The 21962-nt window shown below is 38.9% G+C and overlaps 1 long non-coding RNA gene across 2 annotated transcripts in view; it reads left to right on the top strand.

The window, feature by feature from the left end:
- The first annotated feature begins 1219 nt into the window (after positions 1-1219).
- LOC309814499 overlaps positions 1220-21962 on the top strand; it is a 338026-nt gene continuing 317283 nt past the window's right edge. For both annotated transcript variants that reach the window (XR_014295697.1, XR_014295698.1), the window contains exon 1: positions 1220-1296. This is a non-coding gene — a long non-coding RNA (uncharacterized lncRNA). The remainder of the gene's footprint in view (positions 1297-21962) is intronic.

Genomic DNA, 21962 nt, shown 5'->3' with positions numbered 1-21962 from the left:
TAAACATGTGGAGAAGCTGCATCCTTGCTGTAAACTGTCCCATGATCTCTAACATTCTACAAAAACAAAACAAAAAAACCTTTCTACTTAAAAGAAATACAGGGAAATCATTTTTCAATGTATGATTTTCTTTTCTTTTGGTCAGAGCTGACCAAAGATGAAATGGACTGCCTAGGGAGGTAATGAGTTCCCTGTCATTGAGGGGTGTTCTTGTCTAAACTGGACGGCTGCTTGATTGGGGATTTGTAGTGATTCAGACGAATAGTAGGACTTTGTCATCTTTAAAGTTCTTTCCAACCCTGAGCTTCTAATTAGTGTTTATTATGCTTTTAAATAGATTATTATCTATTGAACCGAGTGCAACATTCAATTCTTGAGTTGATGCTGAGCCTCCCTAAGGCTCATCTTAAATATTACCAACACCAGAGTAAAGTAATTGGCCCATTTATGATGATTCAGATAATGTATTTTTATCAGTTTCAATATAATTATTTCTCATAGTAATTCTTTATCATTGCAATGGAGAGGTGAGTCTGAATTAATCTAATAGGGAAAATGAAGAATCAAAGCTTTGCAGATCAAAGTAAGGGAAACCAACTAGGGAAATTGTAATGTGATATGAATCACCTGAGATCTTGTGAAAATGCAGATTCTGCTTCAGTGGGTCTGGGATGGGGCCTAAGGGTCTGCATTTCTAACAAGTCCCAGTTGATGCCAATGCTGCTAGTCTATGGACCTTTTTTGGGGGGTAGAAAAGACCTAAAATTATGTTTCCCAAACTTTGCTATTCATATGAACCTCATGGGGGTGAATATAGATTCCAGATCCTCGTCCCAGAATTACTAAATCAGAATCTCCAGGGGAGGAGCCCAGGAATGTGTATGTTTTGTTAAGTGCACGGAGTGGTTCTTATATCAGTCAATCTGGGAGTCAGTGTCCTAAGAACTACTAAGTCCGCCTTTATTATCTCATCCTGTCCCGGGGAGGGGGGAGCCCGAGGTGCTGTTCTTGAAGGGCAGATGGGAAGCTGAGGGGAAAAGAGAGGGAGGTATCAGAGCAGTGTCTCCACTTTGGTTGCATTTCAGAACCACCAAAGGAGAGCTTTTACAAATCCTTAGAATCCTTGGGCGTGGGACCCAGGCCTCAGTAGTTTTTGAAGCTCTTTGGGTGACTCCAGTGTACAGCCAGGGTTGAGACCCACTGAAGTAGAGGGAGGTGGCAGAGCCAGGCTGGAACTGACACTGTTCAGGAAAGGATGGTTGAATAGAGGAAGTAGATGACTTATTCAGATTATAGGTAAGTTGTTTATGCATCTGCTGGCCTCTCTTTAACACTGGCTTTCTATAGATGTGGTTTGAAAATAATTTGTGCTTTAAGGTAAATCTTCCTTTCTTTTCTTTTTCTTTTGTGATTAAGGAAATTGTTATTCTCCCCTCCCTCCACCCCCCAGTACATCGTTATTAACATACACTGATGGGAGAATTTGCTGTTAACTAATGAAATTAAATAAGGAAGGGAGTTTGGAAAAGCTTCAAGAGAGGGCTTGCAGGCACTGAGTGTTCTCCTTGGCCAGCTCCTCACTGTTCCCTAACCAGTTTGCTTTCTGGAGCCATCAAACTAGGCACTAGGACAGGTGGCTAGACTTGGAGCTTCTAGAAAAGTGTGGACGCTGACACAGGAAAGTGTCAAATGACTTTCATTTCACTTTCCCAAACCAACTTACCACAAAGCAGAGAGGATCTGTTTTCTGTATCATCACATCAGATTGGTATGCTAAGCTTCATCCAAATTTGAGGAGCACACCCTGGTGAGATTTACACTTTTTTGCTTTAGTAATTTACTGCTTCCTTCTCCTGCAAGCCTAGTAAACCAAATAACAATGGAGTGGGGGAGAGAAAGAATTGTTCTCATCTTTAAAATAAGAAACAACATGATTTGGCATAAAGCAGTGCTAACTTGCTACTGTAAACATCAGCAATCCTGTCACAGCTGCACACTGATGACGCCCCCCACCCAGGGAAATGTGCGTGGTTGAGACATACACACTGGCCCAGGCAGCAACAATGGAGAATAGGACCTGAGGTCTTTTCCCAGGTTTTATCTTTAGCAGGCATCAATGTCTAATGTAGTAAGTCAGCTACTAAGTTCTCCCAGAAAGAGTCTGGCTTCCTCTGTTTGTATGGAATTTCCTCCAAGTGTGTGGCTAGAGAGACCCAAGTTCACAAAGAACAACAGTGTGGGACGGGATTAATGTCACCTGTCTTTCCTTGTCTGCTCCGCTCCTGGGGAGTTATGTACTCCAAGCAATACAAAACAATGCCAAACAACTTGAGAGCAATCATTTTTAATTCCCAAAGATTTTTCATGAAAAGTATACTTTACTGATATATGTCTCTACTGATGTCCTCAAAGCTAAGTTGAATACTCTACCATGAAAAAGTTGTGTTGGAAATTGGAATAAACATGATTTTAAGATGCATAAATGTTATTATTGTTTGATTTGGCTCTTGGGGGCTGACAAAAATTAGAAAACAGCTTCGGTTCTTGAACTTTTACTTAAAAATAATATTTCAGTATTATGAAATCTTAATAGATATTGGAAGGAATAGGTTACTGAAGCGTAAGACTCACAGAAGATAGAGCCAGGAGATACTTTAAAGATCATCTAGTCCAGTGGTTCTAAACCTTAGGGTGCATCAGGATCCCCGGGAGGGCTTATTAAAGCATAGGTTGCTAGGCCCACCTCCAGAATGGAATTTCTGATTCAGTAGGTCTTGGATGGGGCCTGAGAATTTGCATTTTTAACAAAATTGTCAGGTGATGTTGATGCTGCTGGTCTGGGGACCACACTTTGAAAACCTCTGGTCTAATCCAGTCTCATTTTATAGTTGAGCCAACTGTATCCTGAAGAATTCCTTAGTCTGGCCCTCTTGCTAGGCCATGTCCGAGTCTAGGGGAAGCTTCTCCACTTGAGTATAAGATATTACCCTCTTTCAAGGACATTGCTTTAATAATTGTTCCTTCTCCTGGCACCAACATCTCCTAGTATCAACTCTCCAGTTAATTGCGTTAGTCAGCATACAAATGTTCTGTGACAGTGTCCGTCTTAAAAAGACAGTTCTCTGGACTTATATCCTATTCCAGTTACCTACAGAGAGTGTCCTCAGAGGGGTTGTCTGTGGTCATTGTTCCATTTCCTCTCCTCCCATTCTCTCTTGAACTCACTCTAATCAGGCTTTCATCCCATCACTTTAATGAGAACAGCTCTTGTCAAGGCACCAGTGACCTTCACATTGCCAACCAAATACCATGGTCGATTCCTAGGTATTGTCTTGCTTGTCTCACCAGCAGTACAGTTGATTACTCTTTCCTTGCAACCCTTTGTTGGCTTTGGGACACCTCTCTCTCGGTTTTTGTTCTAGTTCACCAGCACTCTCTGCCAGCTTTCTTTGTTGATTCTTCCTCCTTTCCCTAAACTCTAATCATTGGAGTTCCCCGGGGCCCAGTCCTTAGACCTTTTCTTTATCTACACTCAGTCTCAAGGTGATCTCATCCTGGAATATCATCTATCCGGTGATAATTCACAAATTTATGTCTCCAGCCTGGACTTCTTCTCCTAAACTCCAAATTCACATACAGGCAGTTCTCACTTTGCACACTGTGGGACCATAAAAATGACCATGCAAACTGAAACTGTGCAAAGTGTTCTTAATAATCAATGAGAAAAATTATGATTTTTCTGGAACCTTAAAAATGTTGTCAGAAAGTAAAAACTCTTACTGTCAGTTATAAATGTGTGGGGAAATGAAAAAATAAAAACTGATATTTAAAAACTATTTTTAATTTAGTTTAGTATGCTAATTTAAAATATTAGAAACATTGAGAATTAGTGTTTTCTTTCTTTGTAAAATACTTATCAAGAGTAGTTTGAACCATGCTTGCCATCTTCCTGTTGTATAATGTGATACAAAGCCAGCATCTTTTCTATGCCCTGGCAAATTATCACAGTCCTTTCTAAGTTTGGATCAGCTTCCAGCATTTTAGCCTCTGTGCTTTCAGTGTTGTGAAATATCGCCAAGAGTTTCTCTAAAGTGAAGGTTTTTGCCAGGATCACCTCCTCCGGGACACCTTCATCTTTTTCATTACAACTGCTTTCCTCCTTTGTGTCCATAAGCTTGCCTTCACTAGGCACCTGTGGCTGCATGTGTAGAGTCTCCTGATGGTAGCCAGGTCAGCTATTCCTTCTATAACTCCATTTATGTTTCATTCAAATTTCACTTCCAGAGTTACCACTTTTTTCTTTGCTACAGTTTCATCTTTGTTGACCAGTTTCCTCTTCTGAGTACCCATTATGGTGGAATGTCATGTGGGTTTATCACTGGGAGATAAGGAGACAACACAACAACACACTTTGCATTCTGTGTGGGGACTGAATAAAAGATGTGCAGTGGCTTGGGCTTCCCTGGTGGCGCAGTGGTTAAGAATCCGCTTGCTAATGCAGGGGACATGGGCTCGAGCCCTGGCCCGGGAAGATCCCACATGCTGCGGAGCAACTAAGTCCATACGCCACAACTACTGAGCCTGTGCTCTAGAGCCCGCGAGCCACAGCTACTGAGCCTGTGTGCCACAACTACTGAAGCCCACGTGCCTAGAGCTTGTGCTCCAGAACAAGAGAAGCCACGACAATGAGAAGCCTGCCCACCGTAACAAGGAGTGGCCCCATTCTCCGCAACCAGAGAAAAGCCCGTGCAAGCAATGAAGACCCAACACAGCCAAAAATAAAATAAAATAAATTTATAAAAAAAATTAAAAAGATGTGAGGTGACCAAACACAGACAGACTCTGAAAGAAGTGATGTGATTGGTCGCTGATCATGATGTGCATCTGTTAAACATGTGGTGATCTGTGGGCCAGGGAAGCAGGGGAGCTGTACTTTCTGCAGTTACTCATAGTTAATACACTGTGGGTAACTGGAATTTGAACCACACTCTTGGAGGACTGCTGTTATTTAATGAAACTGTGGTAACTGAAATTTGTGCAAAGTTTCAGAATTGTGCAGGGAGAGAACTGCCTATGTTCAGCTTCCTATTTGACATCCCCACTTGTTTAACAAATATCTCATATTTAACATGCCCTAAACTGAGCTTTTAATTTTCTCCAACCCCAAGCCCACAATCCTCCTTGTCTTGTTAAATGACAGCTTCATTCTTCTAGTTGTTCGGGTCAAAAATCTTGAAGTCATTTTTGACTCCTTATTTTCTCTTATACTGCACATCCAATCCATCAGCTAATCTTGTAACTATGTTCAAAATTAGAATCCTACCATTTCTCAGGAACCCCACTGCTATTATCCTAATCTGGGCCATCATCATCTCTAGCCTATCTTCCCAACTGGCCTCCTTGCTTCTACCCCAGTGCACTACATCTATTCTCCATAGTAATCAGAATGATCCTTTAAAAACATAAGTTGTTATGTGCCTCCTCTCCTCAGAATTCTTCAATGACTTCCTGTTTCAATCAGAGTAAAACCTGGTTTTATAAGGATCTCCAGGGCCCTATGTCATATCCCATCTACCAGAGGCTGCTTCTCTGAGCCTTCTCCTTTTACATCCCTGCTTGCTCACTCTACTCTAGCTGCACTGGCCTCCTCACTCTTCCCTGGACAGGCCAAGCATGCTTTGCCTCAGGGCCTTAGTGCTTGTTTTGCCTATGTCTGGTAGGTTTCTTCCCCATATATCCACATGGCTTATCCCCTCATTTCCTTCATGCCTCTGTGCAAATATCACATTTTATAACCTATGCTATATAAAATGATAATACCCATCCTTCCGTTCCTCATATGGCAATCCTTTATTCTTTTATACTGTTTTTTTATTTTCCCATAGTTTGTGTTACCACTCAACATATTAGATATTTATTTGTGTATTTCCCCTGCAACTAGATTATAAGTTTCATGAGACCGGAGACTTAGTCTATTTTATTAAACTTTATTCCCAGAGCTTAGAACAGTGCCTGGATCATAGTAGGTCTTCAACAAATATTTGTTGAATGAATGGATGATGAATATTGCTGGTTTTGGCAGTTTTGAAGAACTACCACTTCAAGTATGGTGTCTGCCAAGGCAGATGTGTTCTGGAGTGATGAGTAGGACAGTGACTTCAGTGCTTTGGTTTGTGCTGATTGGAGATGCAGAACCGTCCTAGAAGGGTAAACGTTTTTGAAAAATTTCTTATGGAAGTATTTGTTTATGTACAGAGCATGCACATCTTGTCTGGAAACTTCTGGTGGTCTTTTTGCCATCATATGTACCGTATTAAACAAATCTGAAAATTCATTTTTTGTGTGTATAAATAAGTTGAAGCAAAAGATTTGGTTATTTTCATTTTCTTTTTTTGGAATGATAGGGGAAAATGGAAGGGGGAAAAAAGAACAATGCTAAAACCCTGGAGTTGATCACACGTGCAAGAACCGTGGTACAAAGGACTTAAGAAAAAGGAATCAGATAGGAACCTGGAAATAAGGTTTTGGACTGGATTGATCTTCCTTTGGAGGTTATATCATACATCACTTATGGAGATATCCTCTTGGACCCCTCTTAACTCCAGCCATAGTTGGGGTCACCAGCTGCCTGCCGGTGTTAACTTGAAAACACTGTACCTGAGCCTCACTGTGTATTTCTTACTTTTTGCTCCAGGGCTGCTCTGCCTATACTAAGTGGGATGACTGCAGAAACCCATTTGGGCATTCTGGAGCATATACAAACCTTCAGATGTGAGAGCAACCCTTAATTAAAGGGTGATCGGAATTGATAGATAAATATTTCTCACTTTAATCTCTTGGATGAACAATTCAGAGATGCATTCTTCATGGTTCTTTTAGAGGGTCCTGGGGGATCAAGCCTCAGTTTCCCACAGGGGCGAGGAGCTTGATTGCATTGGCTTCTCCTCTTCCCTCTTGTGCTCTTCTCAGTCTGCAGCTCTGGGTCCTTGGGATCACATCCCAAAATAAAATACCTGTACACCAGACCTTGTCTCAGGCTTTGCTTTTTGGGGGAACCTAAGATAAGAGGTCAAGAAGAAAGCCATTTTTGTTCTAATTGCTGAGGACAGCACAACTTTCTGTAAATACACTTGCCTCTGAAGTGTTTCTTCTTCACTCAAAGACCTCCTCTTGGCCTTTATGATAAAGATCCAGATCCTTACTATAGAAATTGGAGCAAGGTCTGTTACACTCTTACTCTATGTACTTGTACAAACTCTTAACTAGTCTTCTTATTTATTGCAAATATGCCATCCATAGTTTTGCCTCTGTGTGTGTGTGTGTGTGTGTGTGTTTTCTCCCGAGGATTAACTTGTCTCATATTCTTCTAGAACCTTCCCTAAACACTTAGCTTACAGCAATCCTGCTTCCCATGCACCCTCACTGCACTTTTTGTTTGGACCACCCTTGTGGTACTTATGCCATGGTGCCTTAAATTATTATTTATCTCTTTATTTATATGTTCTGGTTCAACTTTATTATAATCATCTGTGGGAACAGATTGTATCTTACAATCCAATATATCCAGCAGTACCTCACACAATGCCCTGAACAATAAATGCTACTGATGCTTAGACTGACATTGTGATGACATGATCCGAATCAGCGTTTATCAAAGTGTATTCATAGGCATTGTAAGAACAAATATGTTCTGTTAACTTAATTAACATAGGAAACCCTGGAGGACTTCTCTGAGTCTTTAAATTAACCAACCTTCATTGTAAATCTCTAAGAGGAAAATACAATATATGGTTTTCCCAAACTTACTTGGCCATGGATAATTTTTTTCATGAACAGTTACCTTAGGCTAGTCTCCTGAAATGCATGCTTAAACTATTTATAAATACATGGGTTGCCTACACTGCATAGAAATCCAAGGGATCTGAGGCAGACTGGGGGTGTAGGGGATGGATGCATGTTGTAGAGTGAAATAATATATGGTATGAGAGAGGCTTATAACATACAGGAAGAGACAAAATATTTACATCCTAAAAATCGCTAATGAACGTGTGTCAAGATTTGTCCACTGTGCAAGGTGAATATATACAAGCTGATGGGATACATAGAAGAGGTGTAATCAGATTTTGTTGGGGACAATCTGGTCTCCAGGAGGTACATGTGACTACGGAATTCTCTTGCAAAAATAGGGCTTCTGGAAGCTTGCTTTGGTATGACAAAGTAAGAGTGCATATTAAGCTCACCTACAAGGATGTTGCTTCAAATACCAGTCGTCTCCTTTTGTTCTCAAGCTCATTCCTCACCCTTCTTTTGCAATCGCAATTTCTCTGGCTCTCTAACTAACCTACTTCAACTAAGTCTGTCTAAGGGAGGCTCTGGAAGCAGGGAATGGAAGGCTGGGTCTCTCTCCCTCTCTCTTTCTGTGTTTCTGAGAGCGTTTTTCCAGCTTCCAGCAGGGGCTGCATCTTTTCTGAGGTTTCTGGGTTCTGTTAACATCTCCTTTATCCTCTAGGTGTGGTAGTGGTTTCCTGATTTGGTTAATCTCTGGGTTGCTTCGCCACCCCTCTTTGTTTTTATCAATGCTGCCATCACCTGTGCAACCAATTCCTTACTTCAAATGGTCTTTGTTGAAAAACCTGGAGTGGTTTCTGTTTTCCTTACTGGGTCCTGAGTGAAATGTCACATATTTGTATGTTGCATCTCTCCGTGACTCTGCGCCAGTCAGGGTGATGCTTCATGTCCTTTTTTATCTCTTTGCAGTGCTAGACACGCAGGAGGTACTCAATATATGTTAAGTGAAAAAAATGCATGACCAGTTCCTTTTACATTAAATTCATTTATATTCCCACAGAATTTTGGAACATTTATGTGTTATTGTTTAAATATACAGGAAAGAAAATTCTTTCTATGAATAAATTGAGCATGGGGGAGAACCACTTAAGGGAAGTCAGAAATTTTCTCATTCCCAGGGCATTATAGAGAATAATTTTTTAAAAATTGAACTATAGTTGATTTACAATATTGTGTTAGTTTCAGGTATACAGCAAAGTAATTCAGTTATATATATATATAAATCTACCTATGTATATTTTCAGATTATTTTACATTACAGGCTATTACAAGATACTGAATATAGTTCCCTGTACTATACAGTTGCTTATCTATTTTATGTATAGTGGTTTGTATCTGTTAATCCCATACTCTTAATTTATACCTCCCCCCTCCCTTTCCCCTTTGGTAACCCTAAGTTTGTTTTCTATGTCTGTGAGTCTGTTTCTATTTTGCATATAGATTCATTTGCATTATATTTTTGATTCCACATATAAGTGATATCCTATAGTATTTGTTTTTCAGCTTGTATATATTCAACTTGCACAGTTGACAAATCTTGACACGCGTTCACTGGCGATTTTTAGGATGTAAATATTTTGTCTCTTCCTGTATATTATAAGCCTCTCTCATACCATATATTATTTCACTCTACAACATGCGTCCATCCCCTACATCCCCACTCTGCCCCAGATCCCTTGGATTTCTATGCAGTGTAGACAATGCGTGTATTTAGAAATAGTTTAAGCATGCATTTCTTACTTCACTTAGTGTGATATTCTCTAGGTCCATCCATGTTGCTACAAATGGCAATATTTCATTCTTCTTTATGGCTGAGTAATATTCCATTGTATATTTATCCCACACCTTCTTAAACCAAGTATCTATTGATGGGCACTTGGGTTGTTTCAATGTCTTGGCTATTGTAAATAGTGCTGCTATGAACATTGGGGTATATGTATCTTTTCAAATTAGTGTTTTCATTTTTTCTGGATATATACCCAGGAATGGAATTGCTGGATCATATGGTAATTCTGTTTTTAGGCTTTTTTTAAGGAACCTTCATACTGTTTTCCATAGTGGCTGCCCCAATTTACATTCCCACCAACAGTGTAGGAGGGTTCCCTTTTCTCCACATCTGCTCCAGCATTTATTAGTTGTAGACTTTTTGATGATAGCTGTTCTGACAGGTGTGAGGTGATACCTCATTGTGGTCTTGATTTGCATTTTAGAGAGAATAATTTTATTAGGCCAACTCTCCTTAGGAGGAAAAGCCTTTACTCTAATAGTCCTCTTTGTTTCTCCTCCCTAAGCCTTAGCCTTTGGAGACTATCACCTCCAGACAGGCTGGAGAGAGGAGATACCTCAAGAAAGGAGAGAATATTTTTATCTTTTAATTTCCAAAAGTATGACAGTGCTTTATCTTAGGCAGCTGGGCTGTCATTTCTCTAATCGTAATGCCTTAGAATAGTATAATTTCATTTTCTGCTTCGCAAGTGGAGTTTGGTGTTTAATTACCTTTTGTTTAATAATTATGGATATTTAGATGCATCAAGAGGTAGAGAAAGCAAGAAGTAGACTAGAAGAACTTTCAAGGGTTCTTGAGCTCATTTAGGCTATGAATAAAATTCAATTTCCTCCTACTAATTTAGAGAGCCTCCAGCATATCCTGGTCTATACTGTACTGTAGATTGTTCTTAATATGACCATCACTTGAAAGTATGAGAGGGTCTGTATTAGTCTGGGTTCTCCAGAGAAACAGAACCAATAGGATATATTTAGAGATAGAGATCTATTGATATAGATACAGATATAGGTAGATAGATAGATATAGAAGAAGATTTATTATGAGGCATTAGTTCATGCAGTTACGGAGAGGTCAAAAATCTGCCGTCTGCAAGTTGGAGGCCCAGAAAAGCCAGTGGTGTTGTCCAGTCCAAACCAAATGGCCTGAGAACCAGGGGAGCCAATGATGTACGTTAGGTTGTGTTTAATGTTTGCTATAGCTGTAGGTGCCAGAGCCTTCAAATTCCTCTTTCATCCTTGCTTTTGTCTCCACTGTTAATTTGGGCTTCCCTAATTTGGTATGGTAACAGATGGTAACTAGATTTATGGCTGTGATCATTTTATAATGTATAAAAACATTGAATCACTATGTTGTATAATGAAAAAACTACATGAAGGGCTCGGAAACTCTGCTATTAATCCACCAGTTTTACAGAGAGAGGTAATAGCTTCATTAAGTGAAGTTCTGTTCTTAAAAGTTAATATATATAAATGAAAAGTTTAGAGTCCCCATGTTCTACCTGAAGAGAAATGGAGTGATTCTCTGTGTGGTGAGTCACATAAGGGAGGCATTAGGGTAGGTTTAACATGAATAAGATATTGATTTCCCCTTGTTACTTGCTTCAACTCTATTCCTTTTGGATTGCCAAAAGCCTGTGTGACAACATTGTCTGTAGTTTGGAGGGCAGTTAGGTGCTATATATTCTGGTCCTTTATTTATCCATTAAAATTTTGTGCTAACAACAACAACAATAACAAAAATGTTGAAGTAAGTTTGGCAAGTTCTCTGAATGGTGATGGTGTGACTTTGGCACCATCTTATCTCCGGGCTCAATCACTGCTCAGGAATTACGGTTTAAGTTTGTTAGTGAGTTCAGGGAAGGGGCCCATGCCCTCATCATATTACCTTGAGCCAGTGCCCCAAATGACATAGATTTTCTCACTGTGAAAACAAATATAATGGTCACACTAAACTAAAATCTCAAAGCCTATGAATTGCTAGCTCGAGGGAACAATGCTGGAACTGGATTTTCTGAAAAGGAAAGCCACATTCCACAACTACCTTTAAGCCTGTGGAAATGGAAATGTTAAAAAATAGAGAAAAAGAAAAACTGCCAACCCAGATACAAAGAGTGAATTAGGTGGCTTCTGCATGCTTAGTGAGGTTCTGATAAGAATGGACATTCCTCACTAGCATAATCACCGTTATTCGTGATTCAGGAAGTGTTTTACAGTGAATGAATAAATGACATGAATCAACAAACAAGATTCATTAGTTGCTGTTCAGTAGCTTTCACTGACTATTTCTTGTTTCTTTGGCTGTAGCAACTTGACTCTAAGTTCCTTGAGGACTATATCATGACATTTATTTCTTTATATTCCTTACCATACTTAGTTTAGTATTAGAGTTATTACTTAATGTATTAGGGTTTTCCAGAGAAATAGAACCAATAGTATATATGTATATACAGTTGGCCCCTGAACAACATAAGTTTGAACTGTGTGGGTCCACTTATATGTGGATTTTTTTCAATAAATATGTTCTACAGCACTACATGATCCATTGTTGGTTAAATCTGTGGATTTGGAACTGCAGATACATAGGGCCAACTATGGGACTTGATCATCCTTGGATTTTTGTATTCAAGGTGGGTCCTGGAACCAATCCCCTGTGGATACTGAGGAATTTCCATATAAGAGGAGATTTTTTATAGGAATTGGCTCACATGACTATGGAGGCCGAGAATTTCTACGATCTGCCATATGTAAACTGGTGAACCAGGAAAGCTGGTTTAATTCAATCTGAGTCCAAAGGAGCACCAGTGTCTGAAGGCAGGAGAAGATGGATGTCCCGGCTCAAACAGAGAAAAAATTTGCTTTTCCTCCTCCTTTTCTTCTATTCAGGCCCTCAACGGATTGGATGATACCTACCTGCACTGGCAAGAGCATCTTCTTTACTCAGTCCACCTATTTGAATGCTCATCTCTTCCAGAGACACCCTCAGACACACCCCAAAATAATATTTTGCCAGTTATCTGGCATCCCTTAGCCTAGTCAATCGACACATTAAATTAACCATTATAGGCTCCAATTCGTTAACCATATTTCAAAAAGGCAAAGCCACAACAAACAAAATTCCATCTGCTTCCTAATGATGAAAACTATTAGGTTGGGAAGTCTCCTGGGTATATTATCTCATCAGGTCTCAGGCTCAAGTGGAGTAAGCTTTTTTTTGTAGTCTTAAAAAACCTCAAACTTCTCAGTATAACAGTTAACCCTTGACTAAATAAATACAAGGAGGGAAAAATTGCATCTTAATTTTTTTTAATGGAGAAATTAAAGCAAAGAAGAATATCTAATGTGTGGTAGCAGCATTTGAAGAAAACTCAAACTCCCTTCCTCTGCTGAAAATGCACCAAGGTCAAAGCCACCTAACTTTCCTTCAGAACATTCTTACTCCCTCTACCATATTTTTGACTCCTTTGGAATCTCAAGTCTCTGCTTCTATGCACCTCTAACCTTCTGGACTAGCATTGTTCAGAGTATGTTCTTGGACTCCTTTGAAGGTGATCCCTGTTCATAATATAGTTTGGGAGCCACTGTCTTGGTTTATCTGATCCCCTGTCTTCATTTCTTTTCCCACCAGGCTTGGATTTCACTGATAGTCATAGTAATGTCATCAATTCCTTCCACCTCTCGCACGCTCATCCCACCTACCCAGTCAGCCTTTCACTCTAGGTTAATCCTTCTTCCAGTGTTTGTGTTCTGCTCTTTGTTTTAGGAATACAGCTGGAGAAAACTATATGACCAGCCAGGCTGGCATTAATGCAAACTCCAACCAGGCTTTCCACAAAGCTCAGAAACCTTCTTATTTGTCCTTGATCAGCTTGTTTTCTTTCCCCACAGCAGCTATTTTAAAATGCACTACTTTCTTTAGGAATTCTATCCATTTTCATTCTTCTCATTTTCAGCAAGCAATATATTCATAGTCTTTCCCCCTTCAAAGAGAGAGTGGAGACCATCAGCAGAAAGGCATTATCTCTGTTCTATTCCTGTCTCCCTTAAAACTTGTCTGTGAGAGATCCTATTCCATCTCATAGGAAGAGGTCTCTCCCTTATGTTAAAGTAATTCCTCCACCTGTTTCCTGGGTCTCATTCCCTCCCCCTTTTGCATCTTTCATGTCTCTCTTCTACTGGCTCTTTCTCCTCTATATGCAAAAATACCTACAATCTAAAAAATACCTACAATCTAAAAGATACACTTCCCTATCTCATGCTTTCCTGTCATCACTTTCTTCTACTTTATCAATTCCCTTTGCTTCCTTAATCTATCATAATCTGACTTCTGCTTCCAATTCAATTATTCTTAGTTTTATTTGAAAACTACTGAACAACCTCAAAAAGTAAAAGTTACCCATAATTTCTTTTTCTTTTCTTTTTTTAAATAAATTTATTTATTTATTTATTTGGGCTGCGTTGGGTCTTCGTTGCTGCGCGTGGGCTTTCTTTAGTTGCGGCAAGCGGGGCCTACTCTTCGTTGTGGTGTGCAGGCTTCTCATTGTGGTGGCTTCTCTTGTTGCACAGCACCGGCTCTAGGCACGTGGGCTTCAGTAGTTGCAGCACGTGGGCTCAGTAGTTGTGGCTCACAGGCTCTAGAGCGCAGGCTCAGTAGTTGTGGTGCATGGGCTTAGTTGCTCTGCAACATGTAGGATCTTCCTGGACCAAGGATCGAACCTGAGTCCCCTGCACTGGCAGGCAGATTCTTAACCACTGTGCCACCAGGGAAGTCCCTACCCATAATTACAACACTTAAAAGAATATAAAATAAGAACCAATCGCTTTCCTCTCCATTCATCTAATACTCCAGACATGGATTGACTATATTAGAAAACTTAACCATTTGTCTCCCTTTTATTGTGTTTTTACATTGTTTATGGTCTTATTTTCTGTAAATAAACTTCAGATTTTTATGGGTCATTACTCTGTTTTTTTCTCTTTATGGCTTCTGAGTTTCTTATCTTGTTTAGGAAGATCTACATCTCAAGGTTATGAAAATGTTTCAACATTTAAAATATATTTATGTATGCTTCTACTGCAGGAGACATGGGCTCGATCCTGGTCAGGGAACTAAGAGCCCACATGACACGCCATGCCGCCAAAAAAAAAAAAAAAGAAAAAAAGAAAAAAAATATTTTTGTAGTTTTTTCTCATTTACTTCCTTATGCCTGAAATTTATTTTAGGATTCAACATTTTATTCTACATGGATAGCAGCTTATCCCAACTCCAATGTTTTTTTTAAAGAATACGTCTTTACCCACTGAATTGAAGTGCTGTCTTTATTAAATGTTAAATTTCTGAATATACTTCAATTTGTTCTATAGTCTGTTCCACTAATCTACTTTCCTGTACTGTTCCTGTGTGAAAATTACTGTATTTGTTTACACAAACCTTATGGTAGACAATATCTGGCAGGTTTGTCCCATCATCACTATTCTTTTTCAGAATTTTCTTAGAAAATTGTTGGACATTTATTCTTCTGGTGAATTTGAGAATTATTTTATGCAGTTCCAACCTCTACCCCACCCTCATACCAAAAACAAAATAATATTTTGGGACCGTAATTGATATTACGTTAAATTTGTGCGTTAGCTTGAGAACGATAGACTTTTGTGCTGCACAGCATGTGGGGTCTTAATTCCCTGGCCAGGGTCAAACCCATGCCCCCTGCAGTGGAAGCGTGGAGTCTTAGCCACTGGGCCACCAGAGGAGTCCCAAGAATGATAGACTTTTTAGTGCTATTAATTCTTTCCATCTTCGTGTCCTAGAATTATAATGTGTTTCTTCATTTTTTCTGTATTTTCTGTAGGTCTTATACCTTTATCGTTAAATGTATTTCTAGGTTTTGTCATTATTTGAATAGTTTCTAACTATGCACCCCCACCCGCCACACATACACCATTTTATTTTTTAACCTATCAGTTCTAATATAGGAATAATTTAATAAATTTTATATACTTATCTTATATCTAGCCAACTTACTAAGTTCTTTAATTAGGGTCAATAGCTTTTTGGTTGAGTCTTTTTTATTTTCCAGGCATGTGCCAAATCCTCTGCAAATAATTATTTTTGTTTTTTCCCCCCAAATTTATTGATTTGTTTAATATTTTTTATCAAGTTTAGAAACTATTCTTAACTTCTTATCTATTAGGTTTTCATCAGGGACAAATGAGGTAATATTCATGAAATACTTTAGTAAAGATAAAGATACATAAATGTAATCTGCCATTATTATGCCCTTCATGAGTAATTATTATTATTAGTTTAATTTAAACATTGCCTTGTAATGAAGGCACAGTATAGAATGTAGTAAAAATTACATTTTTTAGTTATGGGGCTAAAATTTTATTTTCAGGTGTAACAATCCTGGGGCCAGCTACAAAATGCAATTCTTTTGCACCTTAGTAAGTGGGAGGAATCCCTGGGCTCCTCCAGTGGGGACGGAGGGGAAAATTTCTTCACCACTTGAGACATGGTGTGGTCTGGGTTTTGCAGCTCTCATTAGCTTACCAGCAGGTAGGTCGGGTTCAAATCCTGGTACTGTTTATCTCTGTGCTATTTCTGAACACAGTCATCACAACAGCCAGCTTCACATTTCAGAGAGTTACAATAGTACAAGGTTTAATGCAGTCATGTGATCTCTACCTAAAGAGGGATCCAAAAATAACATTTTGTCTTGAAATAATGTGCCAGGCACTATTCTAAGTGCTCTGCAAATACTGATTCATTTAATCCTCAACAACCCTATGAGGCTGTTATTTTAATTTTCATTTTATAGATGAGGAAACAGAGGCACGGAGAGGTAAGTATGCAGTCACTGGGATATAGAGGATTCAAACTCAGACTGTGTGTGTTCAAACTCCATGCTTTTGACTCCTAAATCAGGGAATTCCCTGGCCGTCCAGTGGTTAGGACTTGGCGCTTTCACTGGGTTCCATCACTGGTCGAGGAATTAAGATCCCAAAAGCCTCGCAGCAAGGCCAAAACAATAACAAGAACAACAACAACAACAGTAAAACAAACATCCTACATCAAGACTGCAGTTGGGAAAGGAGACAAACACTGGGTGTCCACAAGTCCCGTAGCTACAGATTAATTTTTATGCATAAATAACCATTTTATTTCAAAGCCATACAAAAAATTAAATTAATTAACTGGATTGGGTCACTGGAAAATATTTTTTTCAAGGATTATGAGGAACAAGGAACCACTTACTCTATATTTGATCCTCAGCAGAGTCAGAGGAATATGAAGGCCTCTGGAAGTATGGGAATGGTTGTCTGTGAATCTTTTCATGATTAGACTTATTGTCGATCTTACACTAAAGAGTAAGAAAAGAAAACATGGTACAAGGTCATAAAATCTTTTGGGTTCAATGGTTGATTTGTGAGTGGGTTCTGTGTTCTATCAGTTCCCTGACCCTTTGTATGCAGGTGAAGCAGTCACACAGAAGTGATTACCAAAGTGAATAAAGTGGAAGTAGCAACTTCCACAATGTCTGATGGTTTCATCATGGTTTTGGCTAATCTAGGTCCTTTGTCTTTCCACCTAAATTTTAGAATAAGCTTGTCTATGTATACAAAACTCCTGCTGGGGTTTTGATTGGAATTGTGCTAAGATTATACGTCAATTTGGGGAGAATTGACACCCTTATTATTTTGAATCTTCCAACCTATGAACGCTCCAATTATCCTGGTCTTCTTTGATTTCTTTCATTATATACATAATTAAAGCATACAGATCCTGTACATGTTTTGTGTCATTTTCTTTGGAGCAATTTAAAGTGGCATCTTATTTTAAATTTTGGTTTCCTTATGTCCATTGCTGTATAAAGTAATGCGATGGATTTTGTGCATTGATCTTATAATCTACAACCCGGCTGGACTTAACTTTAGGAGGTTGTTAAAAAAGTTTTTTTTTTTTTGTTGCGGTAAAAGCATGTAATATAAGATCTACCCTCTTAACAAAATTTTAAGTGTATAGTACAGTATTGTTTATTTTAAGCACAATGTTGTAGAACAGATCTCTAGAACTTTTTACCTTGCAAGACTGAAACTTTTGTATAGCAACTCCGCATTCTCCCCTCCTCTGTCTGGTCCCTGGCAATCACAATTATACTCTTTGTTTCTCTGAGTCTCTTTTCTTGGGTACAGCTGACTATAAGAAAGTTCTTACTTAATTAAGCTAAATAACAACTCTGGTTGAAGAGACCATGGGTTTTTAAAGCACAGAGTCCTTTTGCTTTTCCTTTCTTCTAGTTGTTCCTTTTGTGGTTTGAGGGAGATAAAGTTTTCATGCTTCTGGCTGTTAGTTCTGCAGTCCTGAGAGTGATCACGGTGTCAAGTATCAGGGACAGCAATTTTCTTGGGGGTGGGGGAAGAGAGAGAGAGAGGTATTTTCACAGAATTAGAAAAATACCGTAAACAAAATCTGAGGAAATGAGGATTCTAGGTTTTACGGCCCACCCCAGACCCCATCGCTTATTCGAGGATATGGTATAAAGTGAAACAGGACATCATGGTGGGTTTGCTTCATTTATCATCAAGATGGAAATCCAAGCATTAAATATACTTTGTCTGAAAATGTTTTAGGTAAATAAATTCCCCATTTAATCTCTGAGACTTCTGTCTTTATGGATCTTTGTATTCTTTGCTCTGGCTAAGGGTCCTTAGATTTGTGTTTAGGGATCCTAAGTTGGGTTTCTTCTCAGCACACCATTTTTCTGAAAGGCTCAAGTATGGCATTACTTCACTCTGCAGTCCCCACAAGTTCTGGGCAGTGTTCTTGGAAACATGAATATGATCTCACCCAGTTAGAAGAAGAGTCACATAATAAAATAATTGTCCCTCTCTCAGGCCATTGCACACTACTAAAATATATTGCTTCTTGACCTTTTGGCTAAGATCCCATGTAGAACAACTGAAGTATTAACTTCCTTTCAGCTTTACCACACTCAAGGCTATATTTTGTGGCAGCTGAAAGAGATCTTGTGCCTTGTGGGGGCCCAGATGAGTCCCTTTGTGATAGCTGAGTTTGTCCAAAAAGGCTGGATCATAGACTATCCAGTCCAATAATCCACATAATGCTGGAGTCCTCAATGTGATGTTTGCCAATATTCCTAGCTGGGGTTGTCCAGCCTGAACTTGAACACCACCAGTGAAGGGCAGGGGACTCGGAGGCAGCCCATTCCATCTTTGCCTCACTATTTGTCTGACTACAAAAAAGTCCCTTCCTTTGCGCTGAAATCTGTCTTCCTAAAATGTAGGCTCATTAATCCTAATTCTTCCCCATGGGTCTATGCACAGTAAGTTGAATCCCTTTTTAACTATTTGATGATACCTACTGTTTGTTCCTCAAGTCCTGTCTTTAGGTTAAATAACCTAGTCCCTTGAGCACATTCTCTTGGAATGTGCATTCAGGCTCTTTTACCACGCATATCCCAAGCATCCTCTAACGTGTGCCCAGAGTTGAATTCAGTACTGAGCTATCTACTTTCTCATTATTGATGTTATATATTTACGAGAGCACCATAAAGTGCCATTAGATTTCTTTTGGAATCATATCACACTGTTGACACATTGATTTTATTATTAAAAAAATCCCAAGTCTCTTACAAGTCTCTTACTGCTACTTGCATAGTTAATTTCTGAACCCATGTATAGGATCTTGTAATTATTCATTCTAATTTTGTTTGTTATATTTGGTCCATTGTTCAAGCCTCTCATGCTCTTTCTGAGCCTTGATTCTTTTATCAACAATATTTGCTGTCCTTTTGGGATTTTTATTGTCTACAAATTTGTTTGTAGCATAACTTCTATATTTGCATCTTACTCATTGGTATTAGCAGGGCAGAGCTAAGGACAGAGGGCAAGTGAAAATGAAAATTTCAGTCCAATAATGAAATAAGCTTACTATTTACTCTAATAACAATGAGTTATGGGTCTAAACAATAGAGTAATATTTTGTAGTGAACCTGGTGTGGTGTGAAGGATCAATGTCTCAGTAACCTATACTCCTTATGATATGGCTTCTTAATCGAAAAAAGAAGTCAGAAATTAAAGGCAGTCTTTAAAACAAAAGTAAAATAATTTGTTGGCATATAAAATTTTTTAAAAGATAGTCCAAGATTTTATTTGAGACACTGGTCACTTCCCCAAAACCTCAATTGTTATTTTATTTAAGAAACCAAACCAAACCAAACAAAAACCATACTGCAGAGTAAACTTTTCACAGTTGAGTTTCTAGATCATCTGGTTCAGTTAATTTGTGGCTAAAGATATGGTTTTGTTTAAACAGCCCCACATGTAGGCTTTCAACCCTCCCCTTAAAATTAATTTCCATAATCCTTAACAGTGACAGAAAGATGTATGTGAAAGATGGGAAGGAACTCAACTGCAGTTGGTACATTCTGACTAATAAAGAGAAGGATTTAAGCTTCAGGAGATACATTTGAAGGATGAGTTGAATTTTCCAATTAGGAATGGATGTAGCATGACTCTCCATGTTAAAGCTTCCTAGGTAAGTTCAAGAGGAAAATAACTGAACCTGAATTCCATAGGGAAGTAATATTTCCCTTTCTGATTAATGACTGTCTGTAGGCAACACAGCCAGGACAGACAAATTGCTGCACTACATTCCAACTTTTACAAAAACTCCTTTCATCTGTTGGATACTTAAACCAACTTTAACTTAGTCTAATTAATGAGATGCATGCCAGTATGAATGATCAGTAATGGGATCATTGTACTTTATTTTCCTTTTGTTTATGCAGGGTCACAGCTACATTTTTGGCCATGTTTTATGATGTTATGACCTGGACTGCAAACAAATTCCTAGTCAAACTGCTGTGGGTTGTTTATAAAATAATTTTGGAGTCTAGTTTAACTTCCAATCCTCCTCTGCTACATGTACACACACAAACACACACAAACATCTATCTCTTTCAGATAGTCAAAAATAGCTTTTTCTAGCACAAATGTTGTAATTATAATTTATTTCTAGCTGAACATTATATTTGTGAAGCACCATCTATCCTTGAAGATTTTTTACCTTTAAAGCTTGGATTGTCTGTGTGATGGGTCAAAATCATCCTTACCCCGAAACATAGTCTGCACTTTAACCATGGTGAACTCCTTGCAAATCTCCAAATAAGTTAGGATATAACTGCCTCCAAAGCTTTGCATATGTTCTTCCCATTGACTGGAATGTCCCCTCTCTCTGTCTCAATAATTTTTATGCATCAAAATAAGGCTGAGTGCTTTACAGGAAGTTTTCTCTGATTCCTGGCACCTATACAAATGCTCTTGCGCTTATCTATTACATATCAGGTATCACACTGTATTATAAAAGTTAATTTCCTTCCATGTCTTTTATTAACATTATGTACCTATAGATAGTCATATATAATACCTGCTGCTACTCTCTGAGATATAATAGATGCTCAACAAATATAATAAATATTCCCTTTAAAAGAGGGGGCCTTTCAAGAATCCCCTGGCGGTCTAGAGGTTAGGACTCCGTGCTTTCATTGCCGAGGGCCCGGGCTCAGTCCCTGGTCGGGGAACAAAGATCCCACAAGCTGCATGGCAAGGCCAAGAAAAAAAAAGAGGGAGACTTTCTTATTGTCCAGACTAGAATAGGTGCTTATACTGTATATTCTCATAGAACACTGAACTTCTCCTTTGCAGGACTTATATTTGTAACTAGGTACTTTCTTGTATAGTTGTTTGATGTCTTTTCCTCCCCTAGATTATAAGCTCCATGAGGACAGGGACCACTTTTTTCCATTGTTGTATTTTTCTTCCTGGCACAGTGCCCAGCACAGGGAATTTTCTCAGTAAGTATTTGTAAAGTGACTGATGAATTTAATGAATAGGTCTCTATGAGAGAAATTGATGCGGGAAGTCTTGCCCTTAGGTTTTAGTTTAATGTCAGGTGTTGCAAAGGGGGACTGTACTAGGAAAAGGGTAAAACCGTAAGAGAGGGTTTCTTGAAAATTAACTGAAATACTGAAGGATAGAGTACGCAGAAGGCAGCAGGGTTGAGGATGGAGCAAGGAAGTACAGTGCCCTGATAAAAGGAGAGAAGTGTGAGGAGAAGGGTTTATACCCTAAGTTGTGACTGTGGGACGCTGAGATGAAGACCACAGGCGGGATGGAGGTGATTGGGATTTACCTAACCTTGGGGTTCCAAATAGGGCTTTGATTTAAAGATTTTTTCATGGTCTCAACAACTCCCCTTCCAAAGGTAGCATGGCAGTGTAGAAGGAATTTTGAGCAGCTACAGAGCTTAC

The sequence above is a fragment of the Mesoplodon mirus genome (assembly GCF_964341445.2).
Source record: "Mesoplodon mirus genome assembly, chromosome: 13".
Lineage (NCBI taxonomy): Eukaryota > Metazoa > Chordata > Mammalia > Artiodactyla > Ziphiidae > Mesoplodon > Mesoplodon mirus.
The sequence above is the reverse complement of the archived record's forward strand: the minus strand, read 5'-3'. Positions and strand labels throughout refer to the sequence as shown.